A 24,410-nucleotide genomic window follows, 5' to 3' on the forward strand; every position below is an offset into this window, starting at 1 on the left:
ATTAGGACTGAGGGGCTGCACACCAGTCTTCATCCCCCATCCCCTCCAATGTGTCCCAAGTTGAAGAATGAGCATTAGATGGGGCCCCGGACCATTTGGTTTTTAGGGGGCCCAGATGATTATTATTGTTTATTTATATAGCGCCATTAATTCCATGGTGTTTTACATTTGGGATCTTACGGACAGGTAAAAGGCTGTCAGTGTAACTTTGTGCATTGACTGGAATTTTTCTTTAGTAATTACAGAAACTATTTTTGTATGGTAATAGAAAGCATCTACAGTATGTCTAATGTATATTATAGGGGGGGGTCTAACCTGACTGCTAACTATGTGCCTGCCGCACTCACTGCTCTAGTCATATGTAGGGGCAAAAGTATAGTTAAAGGGATCCTATCATTGGATACCCTTTCTTTCTGACTAACACGTAGGAATAGCCTTAAGAAAGGTTATTCTTCTCCTACCTTTAGTTGTCTTCTCCGTGCCACCGTTTGATAGATATCCTGGGTTTCTTTGGTATGCAAATTAATTCTCTCGCAGCACTGGGGGCGTCCCCAATGCTGCGAGAGAAATCTACAGCGCCGCCTCCATCATCTTCTGAAACACCCTCTTCACACGTCTTCTTCCGAAGCTGGGTTTCAATCTTCTAGGCTTTGGGTAAAGCCAACTGCGCATGCCTGGGCCAGAAGAAAATGGCCGCTTACTGGTGTAAGTGGTCATTTTCTTGTGGCCCGAGCATGCGCAGTCTGCTCTGCCCGAGGTCTAGAGGATTGAAACCCAGGACGGAAGAAGACACGGGGAGAGGCCGTTCCAGAAGAAGATGAAGGAGGCTCTGGAGGTTTCTCTCGCAGCATTGGGGACGCCTCCAGTGCTGTTTGAGCGCTGAGGACCGCTCCCAGTGCTGCGAGAGATCTTATTTGCATACTGAAGAAAACCCGGATTTCTACCGAACGGCGGCGCGGAGAAGACATCTAAAGGTAGGGGAAGAATAGCCTTTCTTAAGGCTATTCCTACATGTTAGGGAGAAAAAAAAGGGATTCTAATTATAGGATCCCTTTAATAGGGGTATTAAGAATTAGGTTAGATGTTGTCAGGCTTCCTTATCTGACTTCATTTCAAGGTCATTTCCTTCTTAAAAGATGGACATTCACTTTAAGATCGTGTTGTCTGTGCTGATCCGTTTCTTGATCCATCTTTATAATGGTCAAGACAGCAAATCCCCTGCAGAGAGTGATAAAATTGCAACTACCATACGCCACCTCTAGGGGGAGCTCATCACTGCAGTACCTAAAGCTGCCACATTTTGTATGGTGGGTGTATGACATGTAAACATTACCGAGATCCGCCTAACAATACTCCCATCAACATTAGAAACTTACTAACCCCTTTAAGATGAGGGTAATCTGAGAGAGGTTGGTAGGGATATACAGTATTGGGGTATGAGTCTGTGGTAGGTGGGCAATGTATGTCTATTAACCCAAAGGGCTGGTGCATTTACCGCAGTCACATAGGTACAGTCTGGTTGGATAAGGATCCCTTTAAATTGGAGGACAAATTGATCTCATTATTGGTGCGAAAACCTCTGAGGGTTTCACGGGCTCACAAATAGAGGAATGTAAGTCCAGCTTTATCTCATTGTCTTCATATGGACGTTTGTTTCCAGCGCATGAAAATTAAATCCATTTATTCTCCATCTCCCAGTACGTCTTGTGGGAGCTGAGGGCGAGCGGCGCAGTACGTCTCCACTGATGTAATGGTTTGTCCTCGCCCTCTCTATGTATGGCCTTATGTCTTACATCAAACCTTTCTCAAACAAGGACCAAAGTATTACCCGAGCAAACATCTCACCATGTATGTCCTCCTTAGTCGGAGGTGAGGGACATACGGAGTCGGCGACACGTGAAAAAACGGGCATGTGGCTAAAAACAACCAGCTTTCTGTTTAATGCTGGTTAGGATAATAAAGGGTTATCTGATGGCAAAAAATACACAAAAACTATTACTAAAAAAGTTTTAGTACTGACCCCCCCTCCTATAGGATGGACGTATAGTCCCCGGTCTTAGGTCTCAGGAATATTACCAGGGCCATGGCTGAAATTTGGCAATCCCTGTACTTTTGGAAGTCAAAGTACATTTTTTGTCATCTGAAAACCCCTACAAGGAGGGTCTGTCGTCTTACCTGAGTATTAAGTGTTGTTTCTTATCCTCTTTAGAACTCTGTATGTTGGCATGTGGGTGTTACCAGTAGGGGGTGCATCTTGGAATTGCATGTCTGTCCAATCAGCTACAGTACCCTGAATCGTTTCGGATAGGGGAATGGTAACACCTAGGCATCAGCTTATCCATATGTTTGTAGGGTGTAAGGTGCTCCAGAATTATCATAGTATGGGGAACACAGGTATCTACTAGAGATGAGTGAACAGTGAAATATTCGAGATTCGTTTCAAGTAGAGCCTCAATATTCGACTACTCAATTGAATATCGAATCTTATTATAGTCTATGGGAAAAAATGCTTGTTTCAGGGGAAACCACTATTCTACTAAAGGGGAGTCACCAAGTCCACGAGTAGCAGGAAGAGAGTGTTTAGGAGGAGCGCTGTGCAGTTGAAGCGCACGGACTCCATTATAGTCTATGGGGTCGGTGTGTTTTAACTGCACAGTTCTTGCAGTTGCGCTGATAAAAAGTAAGCTCCCTCGTAACAGCAAGCTGCCAGCTCTCCCGACTAGCCTGCGGCAAATCAACGCTGGTTCTGCAGCAGGCTCGTCTGTGAGGAGGTGAAGTCTAAGGTCACAGCTGTCTCCATTGTGGACCAACCTTAGACTCCGCCTCCTCACAGACGAGCCTCTGGCAGAACCAGCGTTGATTGGTCGAATGCTGTACACTGGCCAATCAACGCTGGTCAATTCATTCCTATGAGAAACAGTAAGCTCCCTCGTAACAGCAAGCTGCCAGCTCTCCCGACTAGCAAAGACGAGCCTGCTGCAGAACCAGCGTTGATTTGCCGAATGCTATACACTGCATAGCATGCGGCCAATCAATTCTGGTTCTGAATCAAATATTTACTGCGAATAGCTAGTAGTATTCGATTGAGTACGAGTATTTCGAATACCGTAGTATTCTATCGAATACCTACTCGATCGAATACTACTCGCTCATCTCTAGTATTTACCAAGAAAGGCAAGCCAGGAGAGGTGACGTGACCCCTTTAGAGCTGGACTCCCATTGGTTAGTTGAGCCACTGGCTACTTTTACCCCTGTACTTATACATAATATTTCCCTTGTCAATGCAATTTAAAGCGGTTTTCCTATCAAAGCAAGTTATTCCCTATCTACAGGATTGGTGGGGTGGTCCAACTGCTGAGCCCCCACGGATCAGGAGAATGAGGGTCAATGTGCACAAAGCGCCATTCATTTCAAAGGGAGTGCCAGGGATCGCTGAACACTTCCTGCAGAATTGAGCAATGGCGGGGCTGAGCAATCCGACCCCCATCATATGTAAGTTAACTTGCTTTGAGAAAACCCTTTTAGGCTAAGACCCCACGGGCTGTATCCGCAGCACTAAAGCGCTGCAGGAAGAACCGCTGCATGAACGCATTGCGGTTCTTTCCGCAGCGCTTTTAAGAGAAAGTTCAGAGTTTTCCTCTGTGGACTTTCTCTTAACATTATATCTACGGGAAAGCCGCTGGCTTTGCAAATCGCAGCGTGTCCGCGGTGCAATCTTTTCCGCAAAGTGATGATGGGATTTGCATGAATCTCATCCACTTTGCCTGCACTGTACAACGCCGCGATTTTTCCCGCTGCGGGCAAATCGCGGCGTTTCTGGTCTGTGGGGCCCCGGCTTTAATGTTCCTGGTCTTTTCTGTATGCTGTTTCGTTAAGATGTGAATTCTGGTGACATCACTTGATCAATCTTCCGGCGCTTTCTTCAGCCTGTTGCCTGTTCACATGCATGTATACAACTGATAATAGCATCCTATTGATTTCTGCCTGGAATTTTCTACAGCCGGCCTCATACCGTCATCCCCCATACATGCAGCATATAAATATGAGGCTACTCCTAATATAACACCTGCCCCTTATACTTGCATAAAGTAGCCCCTGTCTTTTTTTTTTTTTTTTTTTTTGCATCCTGGATAGGAAACTAAAATGTAGGTGAATAAAGTATTATTTATGTTGGGGGTGGATGATCGCCCCAGATTGATGGCGGTGCCGTCAGGATGAGATTACCTTGTGAGGACGCTTATTTCAATGGCTCGGATACAGGGCCCACTCTGTTACAGCACAGGGATGCAAAGCCTATGATGAAGAATGTAATTGGCACACACCATTCTGCAAAGATTGTGGGGGTGGTGTTTTTGGGGGGTTGGTACATTAGGACGCACTGATTTAGTTTGGCCATTGCTGTTGAATGTACCTGTTGTGTCTACACAGGGTTAATGACCATATGCTATGATTGCCTGAGGTGACTACTTTGGGGCAGTCCATACATATCTGTATTGGCCTTCATATTCCATAATTGGAGGGAGGATGCCTTGCTGAAAGAGGGAAAACACAAAAAAAACACGGACTATAGCCATGGTCTACAGATGTGTCCTTCCTTACTATTCCTCTTGTCTCAAAATATTAAAGGGCTTTTCCAGGCTTGTCAATTGAAGATCAGTGGGGGTCTCAAGTTGTCAATCAGCTGATTGAAAGCAGATAACCGAGCACAGCACTGTACATTGTATAGTGGCTGTGCTTGGTATTACAGCTCCGCCCCTTCACTTACGACTGAGCAGTAAATAAATCATGTGACCAAAGAATATGTCGTCACAAGTGGAAGCAGCATTCTAGGAGTGCTGCCGTCACATCAAACGGCTGATCTGCAGGGGTCCTGGGTTTTTGACCCCACTGATCTTCATCTGATGACTTCTTGGGATAGGTAATTAAGGGGTTAACCGGAGATTAATAAAGCTTAACCAAAGCACTGGTTAAGCTTTTTGAATAACATTCACCCGAGTTCCCTAAAACCCTATTCATTACTTTAACGGAGGGCTGCGGAGGAGGCCAGAACTCTGAGCTTTCATTCTTCCCTGCAGTCGCTCCTAATCTATGACATTACCACATTGGTTTGAGCCAGAGCTTAAGTCGGGTGAATGGATTCTGTCACAATGATCCAGAGTCGGGAGCATTTGTAGAGAACGTAGAGGAAAAGGAGTTCTGTCCTCTGCTGCAGCCCTCCGCAAAAGTAATGAACTGGTCTTCAGGATGTATGTTAGTAATAAAACATAACTACTGCAGGGAATGGTTAAACTTTATTACGTCTTGGATTAACCCCTTGAAGATCAGCTTTAAAAAAAAAATAATACTTGTTCTCAAAGTATGGCAAAATTCTATTGTTTTGTAAAGCTGGTGATCTGAAGCCAAGAGGAAAGGTAAGGAAGGACTCCGCCATGCAGAGATTGGATGTTACATAGAGAGGGGATGGGGTTGCCATACTGGGGTTTGTTTTTTTCAGGATAACTAATATTTGCATAGAGCCATCCATTATTATTATTATTATGATGATGTTTTTGTCATTAAGTATTGTACACTTTTTGTAAAGCTCTTTCCTGTGGGTACAAAAAGAAGAAGAATCAGGCTCCGATTTTGTGGAGAATTTTTTTACTGCAACTTCTGTATCTTTGCTTGGTTATGGAGCTAGAAGCCATAACGTTTACCAGTGCTAAAGAGAAATGGGTGCGAAAACAGGGCTGTAAATATTTTACTCCATGATACTGGATAATAAAATAATACCGCCATGGAGCGTCACGTGTCATTGATTTATCATCGTTGCATTTGTCGTCATAGTCTTTCGAAGATAGACCCTTCTATCTCCGGCAGTCCTCATTCATATGAATGAAGCGGCAGGTGCTGTCTGACCAGGGTGCAAAACGCTCAAGGACCACAGGGATCCTAAGTGTTATCTTTGTGAGACAACACCTTTAAGTATACTTCAACCATTTCTTGGATATCTTTGATAGCCAAGATGACTCTTTAATTAAATTAAAGGGGTTGTCTTAGCCCCATGTGTATTAGATACTGATCCACAGGATAGGTGATCTGGGGGCCAGAAGCTGTCTACATGGTATATGGCCAAAAGTGACTCAAGTGAAGGGGAGCAGGGCTGCTTACGGCTACACTATATGGCTTTGTACAGGTGGCAGCGAAGAGGGACTGTACGTATTATGGCTTCAACACCTGACTCAGCTGTAGGGTCTAACAATCCAACCTAAGATGATTATAGGGATCTAATGTTATAGGTTTGATCATTAGACCAATGTAGCCATATTACAGATGCTAAGTGCCTGAAATAGACCTTAAATAGGCCAGCCACAGCAATGGGGGGTAACTTGTAATCTCCGGCAGTCTCTATTCATATGAATGGAGTGGCAGGTGCTGTCTCACCAGCGCTCCATTCAAAACCAGGGTGCAAAACGTTCAAGGTCCATGGGGATCCCAACAATAGGACAATGATCATCAAGTTATCCCTAATCTTGTGGATAGGGGGGGTCACTTACTGTGCTGGACAACCCCTTTAAGGAGGACAATCCTCATGACTGCCAAGTCTGTTTTGGTACATACTTGCATTCTGGAGCAGAACTCCATGTTGTGTTCTTAGAAATTTCTGAAAGAGGAGCGGCCATACCCGGTCTGATCCTATTAGCACTCATTGGACAGTATCAGTGTGTGTGAAGGGATTTACATGTCCTGATTCCTGCTCACAGCCATCTTGAGCCAATGGGGGGCGCAATACGAGATGCCGATGCTAAGCAGTGTCCAGATATCGCATCCTCAACATTGTGATGCTGTACAGCATCGGGAGGTAACGTGGAGTGTAAGGTGAAGCGGGTGGCTATGATCAGGAGTGGGAAAGGGTTATTGAATATTGGCCATAACTATCCTGTAGTCTCTATGGGGACCTTGTAAAGGAGGCAATATATTGAGTGGGGGGAGGGGATTATACCATGTGTGGGGCCAGTGCAAGAGAGTGTTATACAGCTTGGAGACAGGGAGTGGCCCAGTCATTTCTAACTACAGCCCTGGCAAAAAAAAAATATATTTTTGGCACAATTGAAGTTACACAAATTTGTCAGTGCCAGAAAGAACAGATACAATCGTCTCGACAAGGGAGCTTGTTCTTGTTGAATCCTAAAATACACCAGTTTATTACTAACCTGTGCCAGTTTTCCGGTGCAAACTAATGAAGTCTATTGTAACTAATAGGCATTTTTTTTGTTCATCTTTTTCCTATGTCGTATGTTAGGCTGAGCCTGTGCACTGACATAACAAGTCTCACCCATGTCATCTGTCAGATTCAGCTGTATTCTGACACATAATGAAGAGGCCTGCGGGCCCGGGCGGGGTCATCATCCCTCTGCAGACAATAACATTCCACCCTAGAGCTACTTGTATCCCTTTGGGTCACTATGGGTGGTAACACGGCTGATGCTGAAGGAATGCTGAGCCCGGAGCAATGTCAGTGCTAGAAAATGTATGAGTGACATTAAGCCATGTCCTTCTTCCTCTGACCTTAGACGGTTAATGACCTCAGGCTGACCAGACAGGAGTCTCAGGAGATGTTTTCAGGCAGCATCAGCGGATTCCACAACATTCAGATATTAAGCATTGTCTAGCATAGCCAATCCCTTTTCATATTTCCTATCTGTGAATACGGAGTTAATGGAGGCAAGGGTCTTCTGTCCAGAGGAGGGAGAGGTTACAAAGAGGGTCTCCTATGGAGGAACTGTCCTGTTACTAACATACATTATATCCCATGGTTATTGAACACATACTGCCAAAACTTCATTCTTGCCAACTCTCCTAGAAGCTCCAGAAGGCTCCTGAAGAAATAGGGGTGACCTCCCAGACGACCAGACTATCTGTCCCTTATTGTGTCGGTCATATCCAAAAAGAAAGGGTGGCGTGACTTCAAACAAAATTTTTCAAAACCTTTGGCAGCCAAATCTTGGTTAGTATGCAGAAATTGCATCCGTGCAGAAACCTATTATGATCTACTTATAACTCCTGAAATACAGGAGACAACCCGATAGGACACGTGTCTTTGTCCTGGTAGATGACCAATGTGCACTGAAATCAAGGGCTGCCTACTGGTCTCAAAGGGTCTTGTTAGGACATTTGTTCCATAGGTGATACAATAATACTTCAGGTAAAGTGAAGACCTGACCAAAAAAAAACAAGTCCTCAACCATGCTTGCATTATTAGTGGCTGGCCATCGATATTATAATAACACTAGGATAGATTTATGAGATTCTTTCCCAATACTGTAAATCTGAACTGAGGTTTTGGGTAAAAACTAGAAAGATAAGATAAGATAATCCTTTAATAGTCCCACAGTGGGGAAATTTCAGTGTGTTACAGCAGCATAGTAATACAGATACAGGATAATACACAGTAATATAATACAGACATAGACACACGTATGCTGAGAAGATATACTAGGAGTTCGTAGGAGCTAAGTAAGAGAAGAAAGAAGGAAGACTTCAGAGTGATTTAGTTCTCTGTGCGGAGTGATCTTTGCTTGGTCTGATGTAGATTATACAGCCTGATCGCGGTTGGAAGGAAGAACCTGCGATAGCTCCTTCTCACACTTGGGGTGAAGCAGACGGTCACTTCAGTGCTGCCGAGTCCCATCAGGGCCCCATACATGGGGTGGGATTTGTTCTCCCGCATGGAGGTCACCACAGACAGTATCCTTCTGTCACCCACCACCTGTACTGGGTCCAAGGGGCTCCCCAGGACAGAGCTGGCCCTCCTGATCAGCCTGTCAAGTCTATTTCTGTCCCTGGTTGATATACTGCTCCCCCAGCAGGCCACACTGAAAAAGATGGCTGAAGCAACCACAGAGTTGAAAAAGGCCCTAAGAAGTGGCTCCTGGACTCCGAAGGCCCTCAGCCTCCTGAGCAGGTAGAGCCTGCTGTGGCCCTTTCTGTGCAGCGCCTCCAAGTGATCAGCCCAGTCTAGTTTATTATTGAGGAGCACACCCAGATACTTATAGGTCCTGACTATCTCAATACATGTCCCTGGATCTCCACCGGGGTCGGAGCACTTCTCCGTTTACTAAAGTCCACCACCATCTCCTTGGTCTTCCCAGCATTAATCCTGAGCTGGTTCCGCTGGCACCATTCAACAAAATCCCGGTTTAAGTCTCTGTATTGCCTATCATCGCCATCAGTGATAAGGCCGACTATAGCAGAGTCATCGGAGTACTTCTGTAAGTAACAGCTGGATGAGTTGTGCCTAAAGTCAGCAGTGTACAGTGTGAAGAGAAATGGGGCAAGAACCGGCCTAGGGAAACATTTGTATGATCTTACTGTGCTTGTTCCCCCAAAGACGCCAAGCTAAATGGGTTGTCCGGGCTTAGTTTTTTGTTATACCTCATCCTCAGGATAGGCCATAGAAATAGGATCGATGGGGGCCGACACCCATCCCACAGCCCTTGTATATATCAGTCTTCATGGAAGAGGCGTCTGGTGGTTCGTTCCATTCCCATGAACATTGAGTTCTTATCCTGCTCTGTGTCATTAGAACAAAACACATCCGAAGCCCCCAGAAAGGTAAGAACATCATGGAATGCACTTGGATGTCACCCAGAAAACTCGCCCCCACTTTGGACAGCATGGGGCCTTAGCGTCCATGCTCCCCCTAGCAGCAGCCACCATCGATCAGTACAGTATAATCTTACCATCGTTGCAGCCGCATGCAGGAGGAGTTTCAGCCACATACAGCCGCCACTACATAACCCTGCAATCTTATTACCTTTGTAACTGAAGCCACAAGATCTTCATTTCACAGGTTCGGATCCTTTCCAAAAATTTCCAATTTTTTTTTTTTTAATTTCATTTTATTTATTGTGCATTATCGCATGTTCAAAAATAATAATGATAATAAAAATTCTTTGATAAATGAAACATACTCTTTTTTTTTTTCTGGCACCTTACGTGTAGTCCAGGGGCGTAACTACCGGCATAGCAGCGGAGGCAGCTGCCACAGGGCCCGGGACATTAGGGGCCCGGTGACAGCCGCTACTGCTGCTATCATTATACTCGGGGGTCTTTGAAGACCCCCGAGTATAATGATCGGCGGACCAGGAGAAGTAAGGGAACGTAACAAACACAGTTACTATGGGGGATAATACTGTGTGCAGGGGCCACTATGGGGGATAATACTGTGTGCAGGGGCCCCTATGGGGGATAATACTGTGTGCAGGGGCCACTATGGGACATAATACTGTGTGCAGGGGCCACTATGGGGGATAATACTGTGTGCAGGGGCCACTATGGGGGATAATACTGTGTGCAGGGGCCACTATGGGGGATAATACTGTGTGCAGGGGTCACTAAGGGACATAATACTATGTGCAGGAGCCACTATGGGGGATAATACTGTGTGCAGGGGCCACAAAGGGACATAATACTGTGTGCAGGGGCCACTATGGGGGATAATACTGTGTGCAGGGGCCACTATGGGGGATAATGCTGTGTGCAGGGGCCACAAAGGGACATAATACTGTGTGCAGGAGCCACTATGGGGGATAATACTGTGTTCAGGGGCCACAAAGGGACATAATACTGTGTGCAGGGGTCACTATGGGGGATAATACTGTGTGCAGGGGCCACTAAGGGACATAATACTGTGTGCAGGGGCCACTATGGGGGATAATACTGTGTGCAGGGGCCACTATGGGGTATAATACTGTGTGCAGTGGCCACTATGGGGGATAATACTGTGTGCAGGGGCCACTATGGGGTATAATACTGTGTGCAGTGGCCACTATGGGGGATAATACTGTGTGCAGGGGCCACAAAGGGACATAATACTGTGTGCAGGAGCCACTATGGGGGATAATACTGTGTGCAGGGGCCACAAAGGGACATAATACTGTGTGCAGGGGTCACTATGGGGGATAATACTGTGTGCAGGGGCCACTAAGGGACATAATACTGTGTGCAGGGGCCACTATGGGGGATAATACTGTGTGCAGGGGCCACTATGGGGGATAATACTGTGTGCAGGGACCACTATGGGGCATAATACTGTGTGCAGGGGCCACTAAGGGACATAATACTGTGTGCAGGGGACAATAAGGGACATAATACTGTGTGCAGGGGCCACTATGGGGGATAATACTGTGTGCAGGGACCACTATGGGGTATAATACTGTGTACAGGGGCCACTAATGGACATAATACCATGTGCAGGGCTTACTAAGGGACATAATAGAGTGCGGAGGAGGGGGTCGGTCGAGGTCTTCGGCGTCAGTGTCGGTTGGGGGGGGGGGGGCATGTCAAAAGTTCGCCACGGGGCCCCGCCATTCCTAGTTACGCCACTGGTGTAGTCAAAAGGGCTTCAAAAATATTCATCCCCGTAGCAAGATTGTGGGCAGGAGAAGAATTTAAAAAATTAAAAATAAATAAATAAATAAAATATTAAAAGGTTATCAAGCCTAAATCTTACGTTAGATCCGGAAACTAATTCTAGGAACAATCCCCGAGGCAGGAAGCGAGGAATTATATGTAATTATAAAAAAAGGGGGAAAAATCCGATAATAATAATAAGGCAGATTCTTACATAACCGTACGAGAAGAGAAGGTAAAACTAATAGGATCGGAAGAGATAAGACGAGTCCGGAACCTAAAGCCACCTTAGTTTCTACCTGAAATAGAAAGCATTACATTTGCTAATTCCTTCTGGTTGCCATAGCTATATCCCAGCTCCTCCACCTCCCACCACAAACACAGCCTCGGGGGGGATGAGGGTCTGCGGTCAGCCGCCCTCCTTCTTGCTAACGCACCATTCCCATTCACAGAGATCCTCCCTGTTTTTCTAGAATGGATGGCTTTGCAAATTGGAAAACAGCTGCCCTGGTACCGAATATTAGGAGCAGCATCAGCAAGGACAACAACAACACATGAAGCGCTCCTGCCTGTCCGTGCTTACATAAAGCAGTGCCTGCTCCAGACCAGCAACCCCACAGACCACCGGCAATGTCGCGGCAGAAGGTAACGGCGTACATGCCACCCTGCTTTATCCCTATGCAGATTGCTGCTTGTGTCTAGCACCCCTGCCGAATATCTCCGGGAGCTAGAAATAAGTCGTCTATGCGTTTTCTTGTAAAATTTCCATCCTGTCGGAGTCTCTGAGATGTTGACGTAGTAGGACGGATTCGCGGTTCAATGAATTTAATTGCTAGAAGTCTCTGCAAGGATTATATATTAGTCAATAAAAGGCTATGGGGGGAAGGGGGATGGTTAAAGGGGCTCTCTAGGATATGACAAACTTAGGAAGTACATACGGGTAATCTTGGGAACTGCGCGGTTTTATTTTGTACATTTTGTACATCCTCGGACGGATATCTAGAGGTATATATACAGTATATGTATACCTTGTCCGTAATTTGAGGTATATACGAGTGTAAAGCTTAACTTCCTTAGTGTACGCTGTAATCTGACTTTCTAAGGCTTTTACACTTGCGTTGTTTTTGTCCGTTCTTCTAATCCGTTGTAGGAAGAGATGAATCCGTCTAATGGTGGATAATAGTCAATCCCGACAGAGTCCATAGACTAGAATGGCGTCTGGTATCTATTGTCTGCGCGACCAAAAAGTTATACTTGCAGGACTTTTCGTCTATTATTCTAGATGGACTCCAACTGGAACCTCCAATGTAGATGTGAATTCAGCGTGGTCTATATAGAGAATGTATATGGAGATGGGATAGATAGATACATAGATAGATAGATAGATAGATAGATAGATAGATAGATAGATAGATAGATAGATAGATAGACAGACAGACAGACAGACAGACAGATAGATAGATAGATAGGAGATAGATAGATAGATAGATAGATAGATAGACAGACAGACAGACAGACAGACAGACAGACAGACAGACAGACAGATAGATAGATAGATAGATAGATAGATAGATAGATAGATAGATAGATAGATAGATAGATAGATAGATAGATAGGAGATAGATAGATCATAAAGCAGTCTACTTGACCTGGTCCTGCTAGATGGTCACACATTGTATACTGTAATGCAAGTGGAATTTATTCTGCCTTAGGAGAGGATCCAGTACTGGGCCCCTTTATCTGCATGTGGTAAAAGGAGGGCCGTGCTTTCGTGTTGACTTATAATGGGATCCGTCAGGGCTCTGTCATATTGACATCCCGAATAGAGCTGCTACATAAAGTGCAATCCATGTAGTGAATTCTGACTCCAGATGGAAGCTTGGAACAGAGAATCCAACGTAAATATGAATATAGGCTTACAAAGTCAGAAGTCTGTCCAAGTACACGCACAGTTCATATATGAATTTATGAGAAAGAGACCACCAAAAATATCCGCCCTATGCCGAAAGCATTCCACGCAGTGTCATGGACATTCATACATTTCTGTGTCACTGGGTTCCTTTTTTAATTTTGGGGGAGAAAGCGAATGTATTACATTGCCATACAGTGTATAAGGGGAGTCTGTCAGCACAAAATTGTATAAAGATAGACTAAGTACCATGCTTGGTTCGAGATAAGTTTGTTTTTTATTATTGCTGGCTACTGATCTCTTGCAGAGAAAAGGGCTTTAGGGGCGTGAAATCTGCAGTTTACACACCCCTAAAGCCCACCAAAGTCCACCCCGCAGAGGATGAAGGACGGCCTTCTGCCCTTGCTCAGCTTTCGTTAAATCTTGGGCACACAACTGCACGTGCCCGATGATGTCAGAGATCACCCAGAAGTGCAGTACATGCTACTAGAACAAGCGTCACTTCCAGGTGCAATGTGATGTCATCGAATTTAGAGTGGACACATAATAGTCATATAGTGTCTACATGATGGAGTCAAATGCTGAACATATAAGATTTCCATACAGAAGATAGAGGACCTTTCACCACTCCCAACAATTCCAGCTCTTTGCTTCTTTCAATAGATGCAACTCCACTGATTCTGACACAGTTGGATTTTTTTCTCTAGCCCTCACCATTCCTGAGCAATGAATGCTGTATGTTTTGGTGCCTGCCTGATATACTATTTAGTCTCTGTACTGTCAGGAGGGCGGAGTCAGGCAGGAGCAGACAGGGCGTGTGATTCTAAGCTCTGACACTAGCTGCCTCTGATTGGAGCTCTGAGTCATGCCCCCTTGCCTGCTCCTGCCTAAGTAGTATATTAGGCACCAAAACTAACTGCACCAATTGCTCTGGAATGGTGGGGGCTACAGAAAAAATTCCAAATGTGCCAAAATCAGTGGGATGATGCCTATTAGGTGTTGAAAAGAGCTGGTAAAGGTGGTAAAAGGTTCTCTTTATCGTTTAGGAGTATGGCACATAAATGGTATCCTGGTGGTGAAGTCGTTTGAATGTCGGAGGTCCTGAGACAATTTAGCCTTGGTCACTCTTTGTGGACCTGAGTTAATCATTAGAGTTGAGCGAATAGTATTCAAAACTATAGTTTCGAATACCTCGCTCCCATAGGAATGCATGGAAGCGGCTGAACATCAAGGGGTTAAGCGCCGGCCGCTAACATGTATTCCTATGGAGCGAGGTATTGGAATCAACTCTATTAATCATTCAGTTTCTATAGAACATTTATGTTCTATCTATAATATAAGTGGAATCATAGTGGTTGGTTCGTGTGCATGGGGGCTCAAGTTCAAGACGCTAAAAAGTGGTTTTTAAAAACTTTTGGAAGACTGATGTATAATCTGTACATGGCTAAAAAAAAATTTGGTCCAATCCAAATTTGTTCAATTTGATACTGCTACGGCCATAGCTATATGGTGTATAAAAGGTAGTGCCATACATATCAACTTCTGGTTGAGAAAAATTGGGACATTTATGCTCCACCCCAGGGGACACCCAGGAACCCCATCCTCTTTGGTCCTGTCATGAGCCTGTGGTATCATGACAGGAATCAATCGGTAATTTATTTTGTTTGCATGGGTGACGCCATGTTCATATTTGTACTGAACTGTCCATTGGTGGCTCAGAACAATGGACATACGAACCACTAAAATAGTGGACACCAATGTTTCCTGATAGACCCATGTGCAGTGTACGGGTCCGTAAAAACGGGACGGATGATAAGCAGATTGGTGTCTGTGCGTCATCTGTTATTTTCGTTGACCCAGATATAGGACCTGCTCCATATTTTGTGGTTCTTCACTATGGCCTGGACACACAGCTACAAAAACTACAGCTGTGTCTATGGGCCCACAGTCATAAACGTGACTGTACTATGAATGGCGGATAAAAAGTATGATTGTGCGCATGAGACCAAGGGCAACCAATCTTCTGAATAGCCACCATGTAATCCTACATTTCCACCAGTGTCGGATCCTCCGGTAACACGATAATGGTCCAACAGAAGACACCCAAATTTGAAGGGTACTTTGGTTTATTTCCTAGGGGTTATTAGAGATTGGGTCCCCAGAACCATTATGTCTGGTGGGCCAAAAGAACCTCAGACCAACACATATTACCACTGCAAGGGAAATGAGCATTTAGCCCCAGCCCTCCCCTTTAATATCATATCCTAGTGACACATCAGAAGTTCTCATTGGTTTGGTCTGGATTGGAAGGTCCATAGATATCTAGAACAAGGAGGACAAGACACTCTTCAACGCGCTTGTGGTCCACAAAGGATCAGCCATAGACGTACAATAAAAAAAAGGATCCCATGTAGCGTTTCCTCTGTCAGCGTATCCGTGTTACAATAATTTTCCACATTACCCCATCATTGGTGTCCTACAAAGAAGTCATATTAGAGCTCACGTGGTTGGAGCCGGCTTCTTCTTCTCTCTTGTTGTGCAGCTTATTTCACAATGATATTCTGAATGTCTTATTAGACACACTAACAATAAATGCTATTCATGCCAAAGAATTGTTGGCCTGAGCCGCGGAACATTGTGCAACATTTCGTACACTGACGTGAACCGCTCCGAATAGCTTCATTCTGGGATACTTCTGTCTGATCGGAGGAAATTGGACATTATTTTCTGCATGACTAAGAAAACTTCATTATATCGGCTCCTGGCGTTACGTGGTCTGAAGTCAAAACCAAGAAATGATCCTGGTAGGCATAAAGCATAAAACGTGTGTTCATCCACGGGGTGTCCATATAGCATCTTGGTAGGCGAAAAACGTGCCTTATTTTTAGGCCTTGAAACATGGGGACCCACTTATTGTAATGGGCATAGGTAGACGTCCAATGGACCAATGGAAAAGAAGGCAGGCAATCTCGATTTTGATCCGTTATGTTCTCCATGACATCTATGGGTCTGCAAACATCGCGGACATATGCCTGCTATTATTTTAAGGCCGGCATGAAAGAATTAACAAAGTCTACGTAGGACAAGAATTGCGGACCAGTGTTTCGCCTCCATATAATGTGCAGGTATAGGCCGATTGGCGAGGGTGCCCGGTGTTGGGCCTCCACCAGTTTGATATTGACCTATCCTAAAAAGAGACCAGGGATATCTAAATATCTGATTTTGTACAAACCCATTAACCCCTCCCACTCTGCGCTGTAGTATGACGTAGGCCACTGCCATAATGCACAGTCCAGTCACATTAATGTGACCACCTGTCAAAATCCAGAATAACCACCTTTGGCAGAGCGGACCACTGCGAGACGTGCAGGAAGAGAGGGGATGTTGTGGTGATGATCACTGGGATGTTGAGCGATGCCGACTCCAGTGCCGTGGCCGGCTGCGCAAGGTTACGCAGTTGAGCATCCATGGTGCGAACAATCCGGTCGAGGTGGTTCTTGATTGGGTTCAAGTCCGGGGAATTTGCTGGCTAAGGGAGTACGGTAAACTCATCCTGGAGCTCCTCAAACCACGCACGTACACTGCGAGCTTTATGACACATCACATTGTCCTGCCGGTGGATGCCATCATCCTGAGGAAAAACACTTCGCATGTAGGGGTGAACATGGTCCGCAAGGATAGATGCATACTTGTGTTGGTCCATCGTGCCTTCCGCAATGATGAGTGCCCCAAGATGGCTGATGACACGCGCCTTCTGCGACTGGTTATTTAACGTTGATGTCAAAAGTAGACGGTGGTCACATTAATATGACTGAACTGTGTAGTATGGGTACAGGAGCTGGGCCTATAGCATGACTTTCAGGTATTACGCATCCGGGACTAGATGCCGGAGTCAGAAAATGCTCCAACTCCAGCGGCTTAACCCCTAGGATGCTGTGATCAATTACAATCACGGCATCTAGGTGGTTAGGGGGCACCCCTTTTGTCCCACTGATCCCCTATGGCAGCCAGAAAGCCAATCATCAGCGTCCTGGCTGCCTTTCCCTATTGCACATAGGGAGTGTAAGTGCAATGTGCTGCAATGCAGGGCATCACACTGAGGATCGCGTAGAGTAAAATTAATAAATAAAAAGTAGAATTTTAAATATGCATGATGAGAAAAACATCCTAGGTATCCCCATGTGCATACAAGTCCGCATTATCCAAAAAACATGATTTATCCCTATATAAATAAAATTATACGGCAATAGGCATAGTTATGTGTTTTAGGCTAAGGCCACACGTAGCGAGCTGCAGCCAAATACATATTAGTCATCCCCGGCCTCACCTCTTCATACCAAACCTAAAAAGCTATTTATAAAAAAATCTTCAAGGGGCCTCTCTGTATTGACTTTTTGGATATAATGACAGGCTATATACTCGCTGTGATCACCAGACTGATATACAGGCAGGCCCTGATGCTTATCTAGATGAATGCAGGCCTCTCATAATAGGACTCACCTGTATTTGGAGCCGAATTATAGCATTCTGTTCATTAGAGACCAATGGCCAAGACATGTTATTTTTTGTGTTTGATAGATAGATAGATAGATAGATAGATAGATAGATAGATAGATAGATAGATAGATAGATAGATAGATAGATAGATAAGAGAGATAGATAGATAGATAGATAGATAGATAGATAGATAGATAGATAGATAGATAGATAGATAGATAGATAGATTAGATAGATAGATAGATAGATAGATAGATAGATAGATAGATAGATAGATAGGAGATAGATAGATAGATAGATAGATAGATAGATAGATAGATAGATAGATAAGAGAGATAGATAGATAGATAGATAGATAGATAGATAGATAGATAGATAGATAGATAGATAGATAGATAGATAGATAGATAGATAGATAAGAGAGATAGATGATAGATAGATAGATAGATAGATAGATAGATAGATAGATAGATAGATAGATAGATAGATAGATAGATAGATAGGAGATAGATAGATAGATAGATAGGAGATAGATAGATAGATAGATAGATAGATAGATAGGAGATAGATAGATAGATAGATAGATAGATAGATAGGAGATAGATAAATAAATAGATAGATAGATAGATAGATAGATAGGAGATAGATAAATAAATAGATAGATAGATAGATGTTAAAAAAATTTGAAAATTTTTAGAAGTTTTTATCAAGGTTGAAGTGAATACAAGAAAAAACACAGCGGCCATGTTCAGTCGTAAAGTTCCCTGACTCCTTCCTGGGTCTTTGTGAGTTTCTTCGGATAACTTCACATCTGCGCCGTAGTCTCAGTTGGAGACTCCATGGCAGAAACCGCCGAAAATCCTCCAAGCAGGACTTTTCTTTCCGCTGCTTTCAATTTGAATCAGCGGATACCCGGCGGACCCCATTATAGTCAATGGGGTTCACCAGTGTCCACGTGTAACCACTTTTTTAGCGGGCCGGCCCGCCATCGTTCAGGTACCCAAGTCTACCTTTATTATTTATTTATTAATCATACGGTATATATAGAGAGAGAGGGAGAGTGTGTATATATATATATATATATATATATATATATATATATAGATATATATATATATTCAGATATAGGCTTGACATAAGTACGATGTTCCCTCTGTACCGATATACATGTATATGTCAGTAGTGTGTAGTTAATAGTTAACTCTTTACACGTCAATCACATTAATATACCGTAGTAGCTGTACGATACTTCACAGAATAGGCGCCATTTACGTCAGCGCCAACGTGACTTTGTGTTAGCAGCGTTATAATAAAGCCTTATGTACATAGAAGAGATGTATGCACAGATATGTCCCGGCGGTACTATGACGCTATAGGCACTCTATACCGCCATATGGCGCCTCCGCACAGCCGCACATTACAAGATATGTCACTTACTGGTGATTGATGTTAGGAGGAAATTCATTTAACTCTTGACAACTTTTCATCCTTCTGTCATTTTTTCATGGGGGGGGGGGGGGTTGTCATTGGCTGTCATGTGCAGTTTTTGTGAAATCACTTTAATATGCGGACGTTTGCATTCTAGGAAGTAATAAATCGCCCACAACACATGTTGTATAAACTAATTATGACATGGCGTAGTCGCCGTCTCCCCCGGACTACAGGAATGTTCTAATGTTTATTCAGAGGCGTTATCAAGATATGGCTCCTTGACAGAGAACTGGGTAGACGTCATTCCAGCTGGCGGGATATGGGGGCGCCCAGACTAATACAGTACAATGTGATGGATGTTTTTGTAACAACTCGGATGTGGGGGTGCATTATGTAGGGAGACGGGCTCCTAGCATTATAGTTATCTACGGGGACACCTTAACCATAGGATCACCAGGCCCTAGGGTAGCGGGGATTCCCTGGGCCACTGGGACAGTTCTGCATTTACAGTGCCGTCTCGCTGTTCCGGATCACCCCAATATGTCACAACTCCAAGTCATTCTTGTCCTCTGAGGACAGATTAGTGGAATATAATGGGTCGTCCATTCTCTGCATCTCCATTCGGCTCCTTCACCGTCTCTGCTCCCGGGGGACTCCTCAGGAGAAGTAGGTGCAATGTAGTGAGGTTGATCGTGTGATGGGCCATTGAAGGCCACTAAGGGGCATTATACCATGTGGGAGCCACTGACAAGGCATTATAATTTGTGTAGGTGTTTCTAAGGGGGGTGATGGCGGGGCCATTTGTGAAACCTTTGCACTGGGCCCACCAATGGGCTAAAGCGACCCTGGCTATCTATACTATCCCTAATTGACTACAGTATTCTGTAGGAACAAATGGGTCATAGATAACGTTAATGCTAAGTCCGTCTCCCTCCAAAAAAGGGGGCATGTGGGGTGGAAGGAATAATGGGTATTTAGTGTGTACAGACCTATTTAGACCAAGGTGGTTTGGGCCCAGATAGGAGAAGGAAATAGAAATGTTGCTGAAGGGAGCGAGGAGACGTGACCCAAGCTGAGATTTTGCACCAGTTTCCCTTTCTATAATTCAGGGGACATCAAAATTTGTTTTCTCTATCAGACAACCTCTCCAAACCGTGACATTTTGCAGAAAGTGGATTTCCCCGTGACCATGTTCCCGCCTATAGATCGAGTCTTCCCTGTGGATTTTCTCTTGCCGTGTACTGTAGCTTTTCTGCTGGTTATATAACAGGCACGGCACCAGACATGTGCCTGATCTAAGGATAGCCCTGCTCCTACAGAACATACAGAGCGGATTAACAAGAGACATTCCCGATTTGCCATTGTGGGAGCCGCGACTTTTATCCTCCATTGTAATCCGTGTCATTTAATTACGTTGTCGGACAAATTAGCTCATCAACTCCTCAAAGCAGAATTCCACCAGAACTAGACTCCCAACGAGAGATGTCACGTTTCAACACACGTTGTGGACACGGATGACTTTTTATGTGACGTTTGCTAAGCTATCGCCTTGCACATGCATTGTAGCCTGTCAGTGACTACTTTGTATCTCTGGACACATGTGATATCATCGGAGTCGAGATGGTAGACGCAAAACTGTAACCGGTGGAAATCCATCTACTGCATTCCGCAGGGGGTGATACAAGCGAAAATGCAACAGCCCAGGGAGAGAAAGGTAAGCATTGCCTGGATTCTTGTGTTACTTCAATGAGGCTGTCGCTTATAATCACTATTTTTGTAATTTTGCAAATTTTCTAAATTCTACTGAAAAAATTAGAGCTGTATGGAAATCTGCACTACTTGTGTATTTCACTACCATACTGTACATCAGTTATTATGGGGGCCCATCTCTGGACTACCCAAATTGGGTGGGACCGTACCACTTTTGGGCAAGTTTTTGTAAGTCACACCCCTTTTTCAGGCTGGGACTTGTCCACATTTGCTATAGTAAGTATAACAAGCGCAGGCCCATTGTCGGAGAGTAAATATGACAAACAGTTTTTCTCACGTATTCTGGACTCCATTGCGGTGTCCGATGCTTCCTAGTGTCCTCTCCGGGCCTCTACCAGCCTTCAGAATGACAACAACGTGGGGTGAGTAAGACTTTTTGCATCCACTTATTACACACTTGTAGAGATGGGCGAACACTATTCGAAACAGCCGTTCCGAATAGCATGCTCCCATAGAAATGTATGGACGTAGCCGGCACGCGGTGGGTTAAGCGGTCAGCCGCCGGCAAAGTCAGCGTGCCGACCGCTTCCATTCATTTCTATGGGAGCGCGCTATTCGGAACGTGTTCGCTCATCTCTACACACTTGGGTCTGATGAGAGACCCCATTGTATAATAATGGTTCAATAATGGAAACCCCAAAATTTCAGCATTGGTCAAACTCAACATTTGTAGAAAATTTGTAATGAATCTGTCTCATTGTACACCAGTTCACTCATCCCTAATAGATATGGTAATTTGATTGTTTTATGAATCAATTGTGTGGTAGTTTTGTACTGTTGGACATGGTACTTTGATTGTAAGGATATACAGGCCTGGTTCACATCTGCGTTCAGTATTCCATTCGGGTGGTCTCCAAGCGGACTCCCATTAAAAAGCAGCTTGCTAATAAAACCACACAGACCCCTTAGACTATAATGGGGTCCATGTGATTTCCGCTTGGTTTTTGCATGAAACATGCGGAGAGAAAAGCGCGGCTCACAGTATTTTGCTCTCCGCATGATCCTTGTGGACACCGAGTGGAAACCACACAGACACCATCATAGTCTATGGGGTCCGTGTGGTTTCTTAGCTAACCGAATTTTAATGGGGGGTCCCCAAGTGGAATACCGTACGCAGATGTGAACCTGGCGTAAGAACTACACTTTATAGTGTTGTCATACATCATGTCCCTAGATATGATTGTTCTTATGTCTTCTCCCAATATGAGAGATTCCTTATCGAAGTCATTTGTAATACGAGGCGTCTTGAGTCTGTGCATTGTCCCATATGTGCTTTGCACAGACGAGATCAAGTAGCCTGTAATTGCTAGAGCATAAGGGGGACTATTAGCCAGGGCGGGGAGACCCTGCAAAGTGCGGCCTCTGGAGGACCATTAGTATGCATTACACCGAGACCTGCTGCTTCATATGGCAATGTCAGCTGATGGAGGGACCCTCAGTGACCGGTTTATTGGATTGGGGCCTTCTCAATTACACAAGGCAGTACAAAGTGGTCTCCCCTCCAACACTCCCCTTTGAACTTTATTGTTAAAGGGAATCTGCCACATTGTACAGATATGGAGGCAGAATGTATAGATCTGGAATAGTAATAATATTTAGTAACCACATTTAGTAGTTTGTTGAACTGTTTCTGCTTATGAGTCTGGGAGGCGGACCTATCCTAAGCATTGACGGTGCAGAGATCTAAATTGAATGGATATGATTGAGTTGGTGGTGAATGGTCTGCCTTAAAGGGACTAAACAAATATAGAAAATTAGCCATATTGGTAACTTAATGATAGATGGGCAGTGGTGGAATTATTGCTCTAGCAGCCATAGCAGCTACTCCAGGGCCCATGCTTAGGGCACCTGCTTTAAAAAAAAATTAATGGGCCTTCTGGCATATGGGACCTCCTGGAGACTGAAGAGGAAGGCGAAAACAATTTCAGGCGGCTAACCGGGCCCCCTAAGATCACAAGCCTAAAGTCGCTATGGGGGTACTTACTGCATAGAGAAGTATACTGTGTGGGGGCCAGTAAAGGGGGTCTTTATACCATGTGGGGCCAGTACAGGAAGTGTTATACCACCTGCTTTACTGGCCCCCACATAGTAGTACTGCAGTAAAATGCCCCCTTACTGGCCCCCACGTTATATCACTCCTTTACTGGCCCCTACATGGTATGTGACTAGAGATGAGCGAACAGTAAAATGTTCGAGATTCGATATTCGTTTCGAGTAGCCCCTCAATATTCGACTACTGAAATCGAATATCGAACCCTATTATAGTCTATGGGGGGAAAATGCTCGTTTCAGGGGTAGGCAACATTCGATCAAATTATACTTACCAAGTCCACGAGTGAGGGTCGGGCTGGATCCTCCGAGAAGTCTTCTCCGTGCAGGTCCCCGCGGCATCTTCCGGCTCTGAATTCACTCTGCCAGGCATCGGGCCTGGGCAGAGCCGACTGCGCATGCCCACACTACAAGCAGACATGCACAGTCGGCTCTGCGCAGGCCCGATGCCTGGCAGAGTGAATTCAGAGCCAGAAAACGCCGCGGGGAAGCTGCACGGAGAAGACTTCTAAAGGTAGGAGAAGAACCAGCATTGATTGGCTGACTGTATAGCATTCGGCCAATCAATGCTGGTTCTGCATCAAACTTTTCCATTCGAATAGCAAGTGGTACTCGATCGAGTACGAGTATTTCGAATACCGTAGTATTCGATCGAATACCTACTCGATCAAATACTACCCCTTCCCTGGCTCACACATGGTATAACGCCCCCTTTACTGTCTCCCACACTGTATATACCATCCCTTTTACTGGCCCCCAGTGTTTTATGTCCCTGGATAGGGGTGTGACCACTCAGACCCTCAACGATCTTGAGATTGGGGTCTGGTTCCTCCCATCCTCCAGGGGCTCCCTAGCAGTAGTATGAGCTGCCTGTATAATATGTATGTCCAGGTAGAGTATACATGTATACATACAAGCACTAGTTTTTATCTTTTTTTGTTCTCTTTTACTCTTTTCCCCACAACCAAAACAAATAAACAATAATATTTCTATGGTCTGGATAATTGCTGAGTAAATATACACCGGGAAGCGAAATAAAAGTCCCATTATAACTCGTATTGTGGGTGACAATGTCCTATAGAAAACGTTATGCCGGTCTGTTCGTTCCAGAGCCATCGCTTCTGTGCCAACGTCAACACAACGCGGCCAACAGGGATATGATAGCGACAAGGACAAGGGAACACGCCATACAATGTACAGCCTGACATTTACTTACTAAGAATGTTATTACTGGATCGTTAGGGAACTGCTGTACGATATAAATTAACCCCTTCATAACCAGATGTGAAACGACCTTATACGGGGATTCCCATATAGGGGCTATCTCCATGGGACAGGGTGTAGAAGCCTAAAGGGTGGG

At 44.7% G+C, this 24,410-nt stretch overlaps 2 protein-coding genes across 3 annotated transcripts in view; one reads left to right on the top strand and one right to left on the bottom strand.

Moving 5' to 3' along the window:
- Nucleotides 1–13,709, bottom strand: part of SELENOP (selenoprotein P) — a 91,336-nt gene extending 77,627 nt beyond the window's left edge. The window contains exon 1 of the mRNA XM_075269125.1: nt 13,699–13,709. The gene's annotated coding sequence lies outside the window, so the exon portion shown is untranslated. The remainder of the gene's footprint in view (nt 1–13,698) is intronic.
- The window catches only part of NIM1K (NIM1 serine/threonine protein kinase), a 74,098-nt gene continuing 61,477 nt past the window's right edge, over nt 11,790–24,410 (top strand). For both annotated transcript variants that reach the window (XM_075269079.1, XM_075269061.1), the window contains exon 1: nt 11,790–12,039. The gene's annotated coding sequence lies outside the window, so the exon portion shown is untranslated. The remainder of the gene's footprint in view (nt 12,040–24,410) is intronic.

Source organism: Leptodactylus fuscus, chromosome 1, assembly GCF_031893055.1.
Source record: "Leptodactylus fuscus isolate aLepFus1 chromosome 1, aLepFus1.hap2, whole genome shotgun sequence".
Taxonomy (NCBI): Eukaryota; Metazoa; Chordata; class Amphibia; order Anura; family Leptodactylidae; genus Leptodactylus; species Leptodactylus fuscus.